Raw genomic sequence first — 13,057 nt, 5'->3', positions numbered from 1 at the left:
TGTGGAGCAGTGGGGTATGCAGATGTACTGCCTGATGAAGTTGCAGCCTGGACCACCAGACTCTCTGGAGTAGGGTGCTTAGATAGGTATTCAGGGTCAGCAGCAGATACCCTATATTTCGCTGACAACTTCTTGCTAACCGCAGGGACAACTTCAGGAGTTTCCCAGTTAGTTAAAATCTTTCTTTGTAAAGCAGAATGAAAGGGAACCACAGGATCCTCCTGTGGACCTTTATCCAGAATATCTGTGAGGTCATCCTGTTGAAAAACAGGTGAAGGCGCAGACCAACCCATGAACTCCATAATTCTTGACATTAGGGTTCTATAAGGGGTTTCAGCATGTTCTCCTGGGTCTGGTTTGACAAATTCCACTGCTGGGGAAGTGTCTAGGCCACTTGCTTCCTGTAATGCATCCTGAAGGTCTTTCAACCTTCTTTCCTCAGAGGCAAAAGTCTCTGGTTCAGGTGATGTGGTCCTCTGCAGCCCAAAAGGCCTTTCTTGATCAGAATCTTCCCTTTCTTCATAAATTGAAGTTAAGGGGGGATGCACTGGCCTCTGAAATGGTATAAAACCCATCTCTAAAGCAGAGGGAGCCATCATCAGTGGCCTTGAAAAGGTCGATGTCGTCGACGCCGATGTAAAAATCCTCAAAGGCACCGACAAAGGCGTCGAGAAAACTGGAAGAGGCCTCGAAGAACTCGAGAGGATCGGAATCCTGCTCGAGGATGTCGACGACGTTCGACGTCGTGTCGGAGGCTCTCGGTGTAACCGTTGGCATCGACTCGATCGCAGGATGCGTCGAAGAACCCTTCGATAACGGCGTCGATGGTGCCGATCTATGCTTCGAAGGGGCCTTCGACGATGGCGTTGAAGATGCTTTACTTACCGATGGCTCATGGCGCTTTCGGGTCGACTCTTTCGCCGGGTGCTTCGACTCGCGGCGTTTAGATTTTTTGGGCTTTTCACCCGGGGTATCACCCTCAGCTGACTTCGAGGGGGTCGAGGCCGCTTTCTCAAAGACGCTTAGCATCTTTTTTCTGAATTCCTCCCACTCAGCCTGAGAGCTGTGTTTTGTGGGACAATTTACTCTTTCAGGGGAACTAGAATACGACGACAAAGGAGATCTTCTACGTCTCTTTTTCGAGTGTCTAGACCTCGACGAGTAGTGGGAGCCACTTAGAGACCTAGACCGAGAATGCTTTCGACGGTGAGGAGACGAATGTCTGGACTCTACCGCGGAAACTTTCGAGGAAGTTAAAACTGACTTACCTCTCCCGAGCTTCCCCTTACGCTCCTTCAAGGCTTTTGCCGTCATGGATAGGCATTCCTCACACTCCAAACACTGGTGTTCGATTACCAGACACCACAAACAGATCCTGTGAGGATCCGTCAATGACATTTTCTTCCCACAGTCTCGGCATTTTTTGAAACCGGACCGAGGAGTCGTCGGGTCGGAGGAGGAAGCCATCGAGTACGAGTCGGTTTTCTCAAGGAAATATGAATATATTTCGACTGACAAACTGAGCAACGGTATTCCGAGGCCCACGAAGCGCGGAAAAACGGAACTGAGCAACGGACGCTGTGCATGGCCATTTATAGGCATGATGACGTCGGCGTCGATACAGTGGCTGTCGAGGAACACCTACTCGACGGACGTCGATGCACAGCGCCCTCTACTGGGAAAACATTTTCCGAGGCCAGCAAGCTGGCGGCCAGCAAGCTGGAGATACAAATATCATAGATAAGGAATACGTCGGAGGACACAATCCCTTCGAAATTCATTTTATTAAGCAATATTTCTCTAATAAAATAAATTCCTTTTCTTTCAGTGTACTTATGTATGATGCAATTATTTATTGTAATATTTATTGGTATGCATTATTATGACAATAATATTCATGTACGTTTTAAACTTTTTTTGATTTATATGTAGTTAAACTCTGGAAATGTATTCCTTTATGCACGTTCGCCCATGTACACAGGTTTTTCCACTAGTAACAAAATAAATGAGGCTGGCCTTAATGCCACATGAAAAATTAAGCCTGGCCTGGATAGTACATCTGGTGTAAAATGACCATTCAATGACCATTCAAGCTTTGCAAATAATGGGAAAACAAAAAAAGATTTCTAGTATGAGAACCTAGGAAGATTACCTCCAGTATGCCCAAATTCAGCCCACATTCAATGGGCCACTATCCCTTCCAGCTTTCAGGCTAAAAAGGGAGCATTAAAGTCATAATGCACCTCTTGCACCCCCCCCCTACCCCGACACTAACGTATCAATGGTGTCTGACCCCACACAATACGGGTTTAGGATATCCACAGTGGACCCTTTTTTAACCATCATTTGAACATGCAAGAGGTTGGTTTCATCCATTAGAAGTTGGATAGGTATACCAGGGACCTCTACTGAAACCCCAGTCTTAAGACTTCCCTTGGGTCTACCCTTGTCCACTTGGTAGCAAGAATATCAATCAAATACCAAAAGTACTACCTTTAATGGACGATTCATCGTACATGTCCCCAGCAAACAGAGCGTAAATTGTTCCAGAACATGGAAATCAAGGCTCCCCAACTTTACTCCAGGCAACATTTCAGCATATAACCTTACAGCCCTTTTAAATATTGGGTTTGGTACTCAAGTGATATCTCATACAGCAGTCATTCCAATTCCTCAATCAAGTTCATATCCATCCATTTCCCTACACTAATACCACCACCCCCTTGAAGACGCTCATTTTTCACAAAACTAAACTGCTTCACTCTTAGGGAAATACCTCTACCTCACAGTGCAAGCCTGTCCCCCCTGTTCTACTTAACACACATTAACCTCTACTGGTACCACTTAATCTTAGAGCACCGTTTATACAAGCTGCACCCACTACATCAGTTGGTTCCTCTATGAAGTGGCTGGGGACAACTCGCAGAGACTGAGTTTTTCAGAATTTGGTTTAGGGCTTGCCGGTTGGCCTTTATGGGGAGACACTAGTTTTTCTTTCATTCTTCCAAAATTAGTGCCACATTTTTCTACAACAGCCAGTCTACTATTGCTGACCTTTTTACATACAATAGATCTTACAAAAATCCCAGCTTCTAAGTTGGTTTTGTGTATAATGGAGAGATGGAGGGGTGTAACAAGCATCTAAGGCCAACAATAAATCCACCAATTTGGGACTCAATAAGGTTACCACTAGGTCTTTCCCTACTCAGTTTTGAGTCATGATCATCCATCCTCCTTGCACATAGACTATTATCTCCAATTATCATCTTGCAATTCCAGACAAACCTCAGCGGTTGCCTGTGCGGACAGCCACAGAGTAGCACAGACTCAGTTAAGTGAGCGGCAACTAAGAGTTCTGCTAATCCTTCGTCGCCTAGTACCGTTCCTCAAGATAAGGAAGGATGGGAGCTTGGCGCATTCAGTAAACTAATAATCTTCACAGCAGCAACCACCATTAAAGTTGGCAACTCTCTGGCCATACTAGCACAAACTGATCAGGAGCTCTGGTTATATATCGCCCCACATTCTAGATTTCAATGATGACAAGAAACAGACAAGTTGGCACTTATTCGAGAAGGAGAAGGTGCCTTTGACGACCCCATCTCTGTGGCAGTCGATATTGCTCAGACAGGATCCCACCATATGGGCAACAGGGAAGTCCTGCACTGCCAAGATTGGCTGAAGGCCACACATTTTAGACCCAATATGCAGGCGAAAGTAGATGACATGCGCGAAAGTAGATGACATGCCATTGAAGGAGGATATTTTTAGAAAAAAGGTTGATGGCACGAACACTGGCCAGGTCTCTTGTTAGTCTGCAACAAAGGCGTCCTTTTCAGTCCTTTCATTTGAAACAACACTGCTTCTCACAGTCTGGCAGAGACCACCGCTTGTTGCACCACTCTCACGCGTATTGGGGGGGGCTCTGTATGCCTCACGTGAGCAACATAAGGCCTAATCCTACTCTCGGTACCTCAGTAGGAGGGTACCTATCCTCTTTTCTACATTGGAGGCAAACAGACAAATGAGCACTTTCGATTGTGGCTCACGGACAAACCCTGTCAAACCGCCACTGACAACCCCCCCTCTGCCGGCAAACTAGAGAAGGTAAAGTCACTCCAAGAGCAAGTTCCTCGTTCACAAACTAATCAAGGGATTTCCTGGTCCCAAACGTCAGCTGTAATGGAGACCCATCCTCTACCTTCAATACCTCAAAATATTCCTCCGTTCCCAATCATTTCAGATGGTTATGATGCAAAAAATCCCCAGCCAGCTTTGGAAAGAAAATTTCCCATCATTCTTAGAAATGGAAGACGCCAATTTTCACGCCCCCATTGTGAGAAACCAGAGGGTATTCTCCCAAGTAGACCCTGAGAATCTCTTCTTCAAGTGGCCAGGGAAGGGCTGGCTCTCTCACATCCCAACCCTGGGGGTGGACGAGTGAGGAGAATTACATGGGTAGGGGAGCCCGAGGGTTATGCTTGGGTGATTCCCCTGGGGAGATGCAGTATCTTCCAGAATCTACTTTGACAAAACACGGCCGTTCCCACAATCCCCTCCTTTTCCTTTCACAAACCTTAATTCACCTAACCCCCAGCCACCCAGGACGAAAAATATAATTCCAGAGGACACCTTTTCCCCCGTCCGGCCCCGTTAAAAAACTTAAAAACTCTACCCCCATACCCCTTCCTGACACAAACACTTTCTGACACCGTGACAGACAAAGGACTAAACACCAGAGCGGTTTACCTGACATGTCCCAACACAAAGATCAGGCAGAGTCAGGCAATTGACAATAACTACACACACCTGACGGCCCTTTCCTTTCCCCAAAGGGATAAAAGGCGGAGCACAAGAGTACAATGGAAGCAAGGAAACACACGAGAAAACAGCAATTCCAGGACGGCAGTTGAAAAAGAGGAGAAAGGCGGCGAGAACTGAAAGGAAGACAAGGAGGGAAGTGCCCTTGCCCTTTTCGACCCAGACCCGCAAATCCTCCGTGAAGGGAATCATAAGGCCGGGAACTAAAGCTAGCGTGTGGTGTAACAGATGTCAATGGTGCACGAGGCCCTCCCACACTGATAACAAAGGCGGGGAGTGGCGTTTGCTACCGGGGTACCATCCTTGACTCCAGAGACAAACACCAAGTGGCTCATCACAGCCGGTGAGTCGATGGGAGAACCAATAGTAAACTGAACTGTGTTGAGCGAAGGTTTCAAACGGCAACATGATCTGAATTGAAAGAACTTATGAATAAAGAACTTGTGTGCCACTAAACTTTTAAAGTCCAGGGAAAGGCCAGCTGTAGAGTGGTCTGGCGCCACGTGGGCGCTCATTCAAAAGACTCTGGCTGGTCCTCTTTTGTTGAAACTACCGATACCAGAAGGCCAGAGGAGAGCCCGACGTAAGAGGTCAAATTGGTCTTACAAGGGTCGAGTGAAAAGCCCTTGTACAGTCGAAAGTCTGACACGTTGTGGATAGCAAGTGAACTGTGTTTGTGGCAAATGTCAACCTGACTGAGGGATGCCTACGAATTAGGGTGACAGTAACACACCCGAGAACATTGTATTAATCGACTTGTTTAAAGCCTGACTGGGGGCCGAGACCCGGGTTTAGGGAAGAAAAGAACCTAAGGGGCCTAGAGTGACTTTCTTGTGAATCGTGGCAAGTGTGAATCTTACACAGGGCTGCCAAGAGAAAGCTAGGGGAAGGGAACCCCGCTTTTTGATGAACTGAGTATCTGGTAAATGTGAACCAGGCTGAGGGATGCCTGCAAGTTGGGGTGAATCATAATAACCCTGTGAACATTGTGTTGATGAGTGAACCCGGTTGAGGGATGTCCACAGTGAAAGGTTGTTTAAAATGACATTGAAACTCATGAAAACTACAGTTGAAAATATTTTGAGTGAAAGTCCGTAGTGAACCAAACGGAGGGAGGCTAACATTCAAGAAGGATCGGAGCCTGGGTTCAGGTGGATCCAGGGGTGAAGCGTCATCACCCAACATAAAAGATTACGGAAAGGAACATTTGTTTTCTTATTGTTGACACATCGGACCCTCGGAGGCAAGAGACTTTGTATGAAAGAGACTTGGCCACCGAAGGTCCTGATATCGCGGAAAAGAACTAACCTCATACTGGAGAAGCCCAATTGTGTGTTGTGCTCAGGAGTCCCACCTTGTCCAGTGCTAAAAACGTGGGGAAGGGAGACCCCAGGTATACCATCCTGACTCAGCGGTAAGGATTGGCAATATTTTTTTTTTAGTATAGGTCCTTTTTATTTGTCAAGACGCCATTAGCACTGCCTTATCATTTGATAGTCATAGCTTGCTCCCATCTTAGATTTACGCTTAAGTTAGGCGGTTTACTCACCATTTATACAGTTTAATAAACACCCTTGAACTGTGATCACTTGTATCTGTCTTTACAGTTGCCACCATGAGTTCCTTACATTCCTTACACCATTCACTGCCATAATCACAAGTTTCTGCACTTCACAGTGGCAGGCCACCACCACCAATTCAATGGCCACCATTTCGGCCTCAAGTCTGCCACTAGGGTGTTTACAAAATGCTGTGCCCCCACCACAGCGCATCGCAGAAAATCAAGGTTACACACCTAGCTTTATTTGAAGGACCGGTTGGTCTGGGAGCGGACTCACAACTGAGGTCTGGACAAATTCAACAGCGGCACTATGTCTCCGCTATAAGCGCTGGGGTAACCATCTTGAACTTTTGGAGAAGGGAAAGGTTCAAGGTGGAAAGGTCCAATACAACACTCAGGCTAGCCTGGTTCTTTTTGTGTATGGTGAAAACCCGTGAACAGAACCTCAGACCCCATTGAGAGGCAGGGACTTTCTCCACTGCCTGACTCTCTAAGAGCGAGTGAACTTCTGCCAACAGAGTTGCTGTACCAATCTGTAGGAACGGAGGGGAGGAGAGTGGAGAAGGAGGGATAGGGAGCCAGAAGCCCTTGGCTACTACGGAGAGGATCCATGGGTCCGTGAACCTTGTCCACCAGTGACGAGCGTGAAGGACAATCCTGGAGACTCACGGATCCGGATGGATGTGTCATGCTTTCTTGCCCTCTGAGGCTGGGGCTGAAAAAAAGCCCTTGTGTGCCACCTTGTGCTGCTTGCGTCTGTGCTGGCTCGGGGATCTGTCCGGTTGTCAGGACGGGCTCTTCTGGAAGCCACTGCAGCCTCCGAAGGACCGACCCTTGTCTGAGCACTGGTGCGCTTGGCTATATGCCTTGGTGGTGGACCTGGTGAGAATCGATAAGGATTTAGCACTCTGAAATATTCTTCTTATCAAGTTCCTCGTCCATAGTTAAATGGAACAGATCGCCCCCCTCGAAAGGAAGGTCCAGTATACGCTCCTGACATCAGGGCTGAACTTAGTCGCCCTTAACCCAGCCGTTCTTCCCATGTCGGTAGCAATGCAGATGGCACGACCTGAGGTATCAATGTGAGCCACTGTGGACTCCATTATATCCTGTGCTACTATTTTGGCTTCAGCCAGCCCAGCCTTGAAGCGAGTCTGGCTCTGTACAGGGAGTTCTGGTGGGAAATCGGCGATCTCTCGCCATAGGCTCTGGTTGACCGCCGCCAGTATGGCGTCCGCATTGGACTGGGGCTGGTGGAGCGCAGCATTGGAATAGATTTTCTTTCCAAACGCCTCCAGGATTTTCTTCTCCTTGCCCAGGAGTGCAGAGGCTGATGAAGTTGAGGACGATTAAGGCTTAGAGAAGAGGGATGCTGCTGCAATCACAAAGGAGTGTGGCTAGGGGTGCGCCGACAGTAAGAGGGGGTCCCCTTCCATCTGACTAAACTTAGCGTCAAGGCATCGATTGGTAGGCTGGGGAGAATGTGGCTTGAGCTATCCTTTTTTGGCAAGCGCCACCACGTCCTTCAGCATAGGGATTCCTGTTCTAGCCATGGGGCGTAGAGAGAACTTCTGCCAAAACCCCTGCCTCTGGTTGTTTCACCTGTGGCTGTGGGATCCCCAAATACTCAGCCAGACCCGCCAGCCGTTCGTGAAAGGCTTTGGCTGATGGAGTGTCAGGGTCCTCCTCTTCCTCTGTGTCAACCATTGTGTCTTGCTGGTCCGGTGCAGCCGGAGGAGTGCTAGGGGCAGGAAGCTGTGGCGTACTGATGATCAGTGCCAGGGGCTGCTGCGGCAACAGAGACGGGGCTGCTTCTGGCACGGATATGGGAGCCGTTGTGGTAGGGACTGGCGCAGGCAGCTGGGGCTGCACTGGACCCAGAGGAGCTGGACCCAAAGGCGGCATGGCCATGGGTGCTAGCGGCTGTACAAGAGAGAGCATGTCCCTGATGACATCCCTAAAGATGTTTCACATCTGTGGGGACCTCATGAGAGTAAGGAACTTCTCAAAGAACCTGTGTTCACAGGCTGATGAATGCTTGATGGGACCAACATAGGTGCAGGGCCGTGAGGCCTAGGCACACCCTGTCTCGCTGTATTGGGCAAGGTATATCTGCCCTGTGAAGTTGATGGGTATGCCGTGGGCTAAGTGCCAGGCGATGACCAGTCCCACCTGGAGACTCGTTCCCCTACCTGGTCCCCTGAAGGGGATGTGTCGGACGAGCCGCCATTTTGTCTGGCCCGAAGGCCATTTTGTCTTGCTGCATGCCACGTGCCTGCGTCGTGGTACTTGCTGTTTTGGGCCTGGCTTCCTCCAGTCCGCGGAGCGATGGCGGTTGAAACCTACCCTGCACCTTAGGACGGTGCCTGGTAGGCAGAGTGCCCTCGGCTGTAGCGCTGGTAGTGCTGCGTACAGGCACCCCCTCAGACAGTCTGGCATTAGGGCACAGCCCCACGGGTTGTGACCCAGTTATAGAACCTTGCGGTCCCTCCGCAAAATCACCAGTAGGATCTTGCGACCTCTCGGCCTGGCAGCCGGTAGCTGGATCACCTGGATGGGGGGTCCTTGGGGATTGGGACACAGACGGGTGAGACGCAGTATCCCCTTCTTTAAACACCTTTTTCCCACCCTATCACATAGGATATTCCAAAACACTACCCCTATTTCCCTTTTCCGACACGAACACTTTGCACAACACGAAAGACAACGGACTAACACTAGAGCCGTTTACCCAACATGTCCCAATACAAGGGTCAGGCAAAGCCAGGCAACTGACCAGAATCACACACACCTGACGGCCCTTTCCCTTCCCCACAGGGATAAATGGAGGACGACAGCAAACTACGAGTAAGGCAGACCGCACGACGTGAGAGCTAACTTAGCACAGCAGTTCAAGAGGAGGAAAAAGACGGCACAAGTTGAGAGGATCCCAAGGGGAGAAGTGACATTGCCCGCCCTTATCGACAGACTGTGAACAGCGTGTGTTGCAGCAGATGTCAAAGGTGCCCGGGCGCCTCCTTCGCTGACAGTCAAGCCGGCGACAGACGCATAGCCCAAAGGCACCATCCTTGACTCTACAGACAAGAAAGCAAAGCAGTTCATCACAGCCGGTGAGTAGAGGGGAGAGCCGGTAAAGAAACCGAACTGTGTTGAACGAAAGTAGAAGGCGGCTAAATGACCTTTGAAACAAAGAACTGTTGATAAAAGAAAAGGGGAAAGCCAGTATAGCGGAATCAAACACCACATGGGTGTTCACTCGAGAAACTCTAGGCGATTACCCTGCTATTTGAACTACAGTAACCAGAAGGCCTTAGGAAAAGGTGGAAGGGGGTTAAAGTGGCCATACGGGGGTCTTGACAAATCCTACGTACAGTCGAAAGTCTTTGACCGACAGATGATTGAGAAACTGAGGGAAACGGATTCTGCATGGTATGAGAAGTGTGTTGTAAAAGTTGGCAACAGTGAACCCAGTGGAGGGATGCTAACAAGAGGGGACGAAATCTGAAGTCCCATGAACATTGTGATGACAGGAGTGAAGCTGGCGAAGGGAAGGCAACAAAAAGGGGCAAGGCCTAAAAGAATTGTTTAAAGAGACATTTGGTTTTCTTGAATACAAAAGTATTGTAAGGCCTGGGGAAGTGAATTGTCCCCCTTGGCTTTGGGATCTGAGCCCGGCAGAGGGAGTGTACCCGAAAGAAAAGCCATTGGGAACCCGAAGGAGCGAGGCTGGGAATTCAAAAGGGGTCTGAACCTGAAAGAGGGAGGATCCAGGGATGGAAAATCACCACCCCAAAGCTCGTTGAGAAAGAAACTGTTAAATTGAGTACTGCGCCCGGAAAAGGGAGACCAAGGGGTGAGACCGTCATCCAAAGCCATACGTAGAATAGAACTTTTATGTTTGGTTTGTTGCAAATATCAGGGCCTCGAAGGTATGAGACTTTTTATTGAAAAGAGACAACCATCGAAGAACCCGATAGCTGAAAAGGAACTGTTGACTCGTGCTGGAAAAGCTTGAGTGTGTGCTCTGCTCAAGATACCCACCTTGTCCCATGCTGAAAACATGGGGAATGGAGACCCCTGGCAATCAAATCCTGACTCATTATTAGTGAACACTTTTTCCTTCATTGAAATCCCTATCCCACACACTTTCTATAATTAGTTGTGAGGATTTGGCAATAGTTTTTTTTTTTAATGTTTTTAGTATAGGCTTTTTTACTTTGACAAGACTCCACGAGGACTGCCTTATTTTTCATTTTGATGGTCGAAGCTTGCTCCCATCTTCGATTGGTTCCAAGTCATTTCATTGCGGGATGTTTTTTTGCAGGTTTTTTTGCCGCAAATTCTTTTATGAAAAAACCCATCGGATTTTTCTTTAATTTATTTTTGGGGGATGCCCTCCACACCCCATTCCCTTTCATTATTTATTTATTCCCAAACACACACATCCCATTTATATAATTTTCTAAACCCCCAACCCCCTTAAACCCAAAAAATTCGATGGGTTTTTCCGCAAAAAAAATTGCGGTAAAAAACCCTGTGAAAAAAAGTCCTGCAATGAAAGGACATTTTACCCTTAGATTTAGGTTAGGCGTTTTTCCAACCTGCATATTGTTAAAATAAAAACCCTTGAATCGTGATCACTTACGTCTGTCTTTACTGTTGACATCAGGAGTTTCTTAGAGAACCCTAAACACCTTTTTGAACTTTGTGGTTAAAATTGTATCCTGAACTTGTGAAGGGGGCTAGAGACTGATCCAGACTTAATGTTGAACACTATTTAAGTTAGAACATCCCAACATTACATTTCTGTATTAGATGAGTGGGCAAGCATAGGTTTTGACACAGATAGACTTTTGAACTTATGGACTTAGACTTTTCCTTTTTTTCTTTAGGTAGGGCTAGTTCCCACCGTAGCTCTTGGGCAAGTTAGGCATTACACCCATCCTGATATTTTGATAAACTGTTACATTTGTTGTCTGTTTTATCTCTTGATACCTTGATACCATGCCTGTCTCACAGTGGTGATGGAGATTCCAGGGTAGTTGGGCTTCCCTAGGTTTTGTATTGTATGTTGTCTTGGTTTTGTGTTTCCTGTTTGTTGTGGTTGCTTGATGGTTTTTGGTCCTCTTTTTGTTGAATTCATTGCATTCCCCTGGTTTGATTCTCCCGGTCCTCACAATAGAGCTAGGCAGCCGGTTAACCTTGCTATACCTGAGGCCCTACCAATTGGGGATTCTTTGATTTTAAATTGGCGACACGCATTTGGACCAATGATTTTGGTCCTGACTCGATTGAATTCACTTCAGTTTATAAATTTGACTTTTTAGGTACTCTTAGTATAGCCGGACAACTAGCTAGCCTTGCCAAAATTTGTGGACCAATGAACTGGTCACTATATTTTTTTTTTACCTGCGTTGTATAACTGTTGAACTGTCTTTGTATACAACAAAAATATTTCCTTCTGCTTTCCTTTTCTGCATGCTTCAATATGACTTTGCAGCACTTAAATTATACTAACTCACTAATTATGTGGAAATCGGATAGCAGATTTTTTTGAAAAGTTACAGTTTCTCTTCTTTTTACGATTTATATTTTTTGCATTGCATTGTATTGATGTCCTTTACAAATCATTCATTTTTTATGACTTTGTTCCAAAAAGAAAAACGGAAAAAAAAAAAACAAATTGAATAAAACAATTACTATTATACTAATAAGTGCTTTTGTCATAGATATTTGTTGCATTTGGTAACCTGATTGTCCATTTGTAAAGATACTTGGCTTACTACTTGAAGCAGTACTTTGAACAAAGTTACCTAGGCACCCCGACAGTGTCAATAACTATATCTGTGGTTGGACCCCCCTTTTCTGTTCCCCGTTGTGGTTGCTTGGGCACCTTTAGTGCCGAGGCTTGTTCGAAGCTACATGACTTGCCTTGGCACTATGATGAAAAAGAACCATACACACGAGGGAGGGTTTGAATGCTGATATTGTGGGGTCATTGTCCCTTTGGAGAAAAGCAATCTTGATGCGTGTCCTTACCTAATGAGTAATATTGTGGTTGTTCATGGTATTGTAATGGTATAAATGCTATTGCTCACTTCTTCCTAGTTGAACCATTGTGTATGCTACAACACATTGTACTTATGTTTACACAGTTCTCCTTTCAAAACAAAAAAATCTCTATATATAAAAGTGAAAATATGTTTGTGGCGGGATTTGTGGCAAAGCGTTGTTCCTTATACAATTCTGCACTGTTTCACCAATCTGCTCCACATTTTAAATAGTTACCTGTTAGGATCGTCCTGACATTACTGGCTACATAAAATTTGGACCCTCCGGATATTACTGGCTACATGACATTAGGACACCCCACGCCTTTCCCCGGATATCCGCACCTTCACACATGAGACGGTTGCCTGAAATCAGCAAAACATCAATGTGGTCATAGAAGGACCGGTCCCGACATTAGGAACAAAACTTGAGGTCCAGGCCCTAGCATACACGGTTTCCAAGATATGTGCACTGCAATGCACCGCAACGAACTGCACCACGCCAGGGGTGAGGCCACGGGTGGGCGAGAGCACAGAAGGTCCGAGTATGCAGCAGCACACTAACTCTCGGCCCCATGCCCCCCCATGTCTGCTCCAGGGTATGTCAACCAGTCACATGCTCCCA

The 13,057-nt window shown here is 47.0% G+C and overlaps 1 protein-coding gene across 2 annotated transcripts in view; it reads right to left on the bottom strand.

Annotated features, from left to right (window-relative positions):
• Positions 1 to 13,057, bottom strand: part of LOC138582204 (cyclic AMP-dependent transcription factor ATF-7-like) — a 1,375,782-nt gene that overhangs the window by 581,264 nt on the left and 781,461 nt on the right. The window lies entirely within an intron of this gene.

Source organism: Ambystoma mexicanum, chromosome 3q (genome assembly GCF_040938575.1).
Source record: "Ambystoma mexicanum isolate Mex_15411 chromosome 3q, UKY_AmexF1_1, whole genome shotgun sequence".
Lineage (NCBI taxonomy): Eukaryota > Metazoa > Chordata > Amphibia > Caudata > Ambystomatidae > Ambystoma > Ambystoma mexicanum.
The sequence above is the reverse complement of the archived record's forward strand: the minus strand, read 5'-3'. Positions and strand labels throughout refer to the sequence as shown.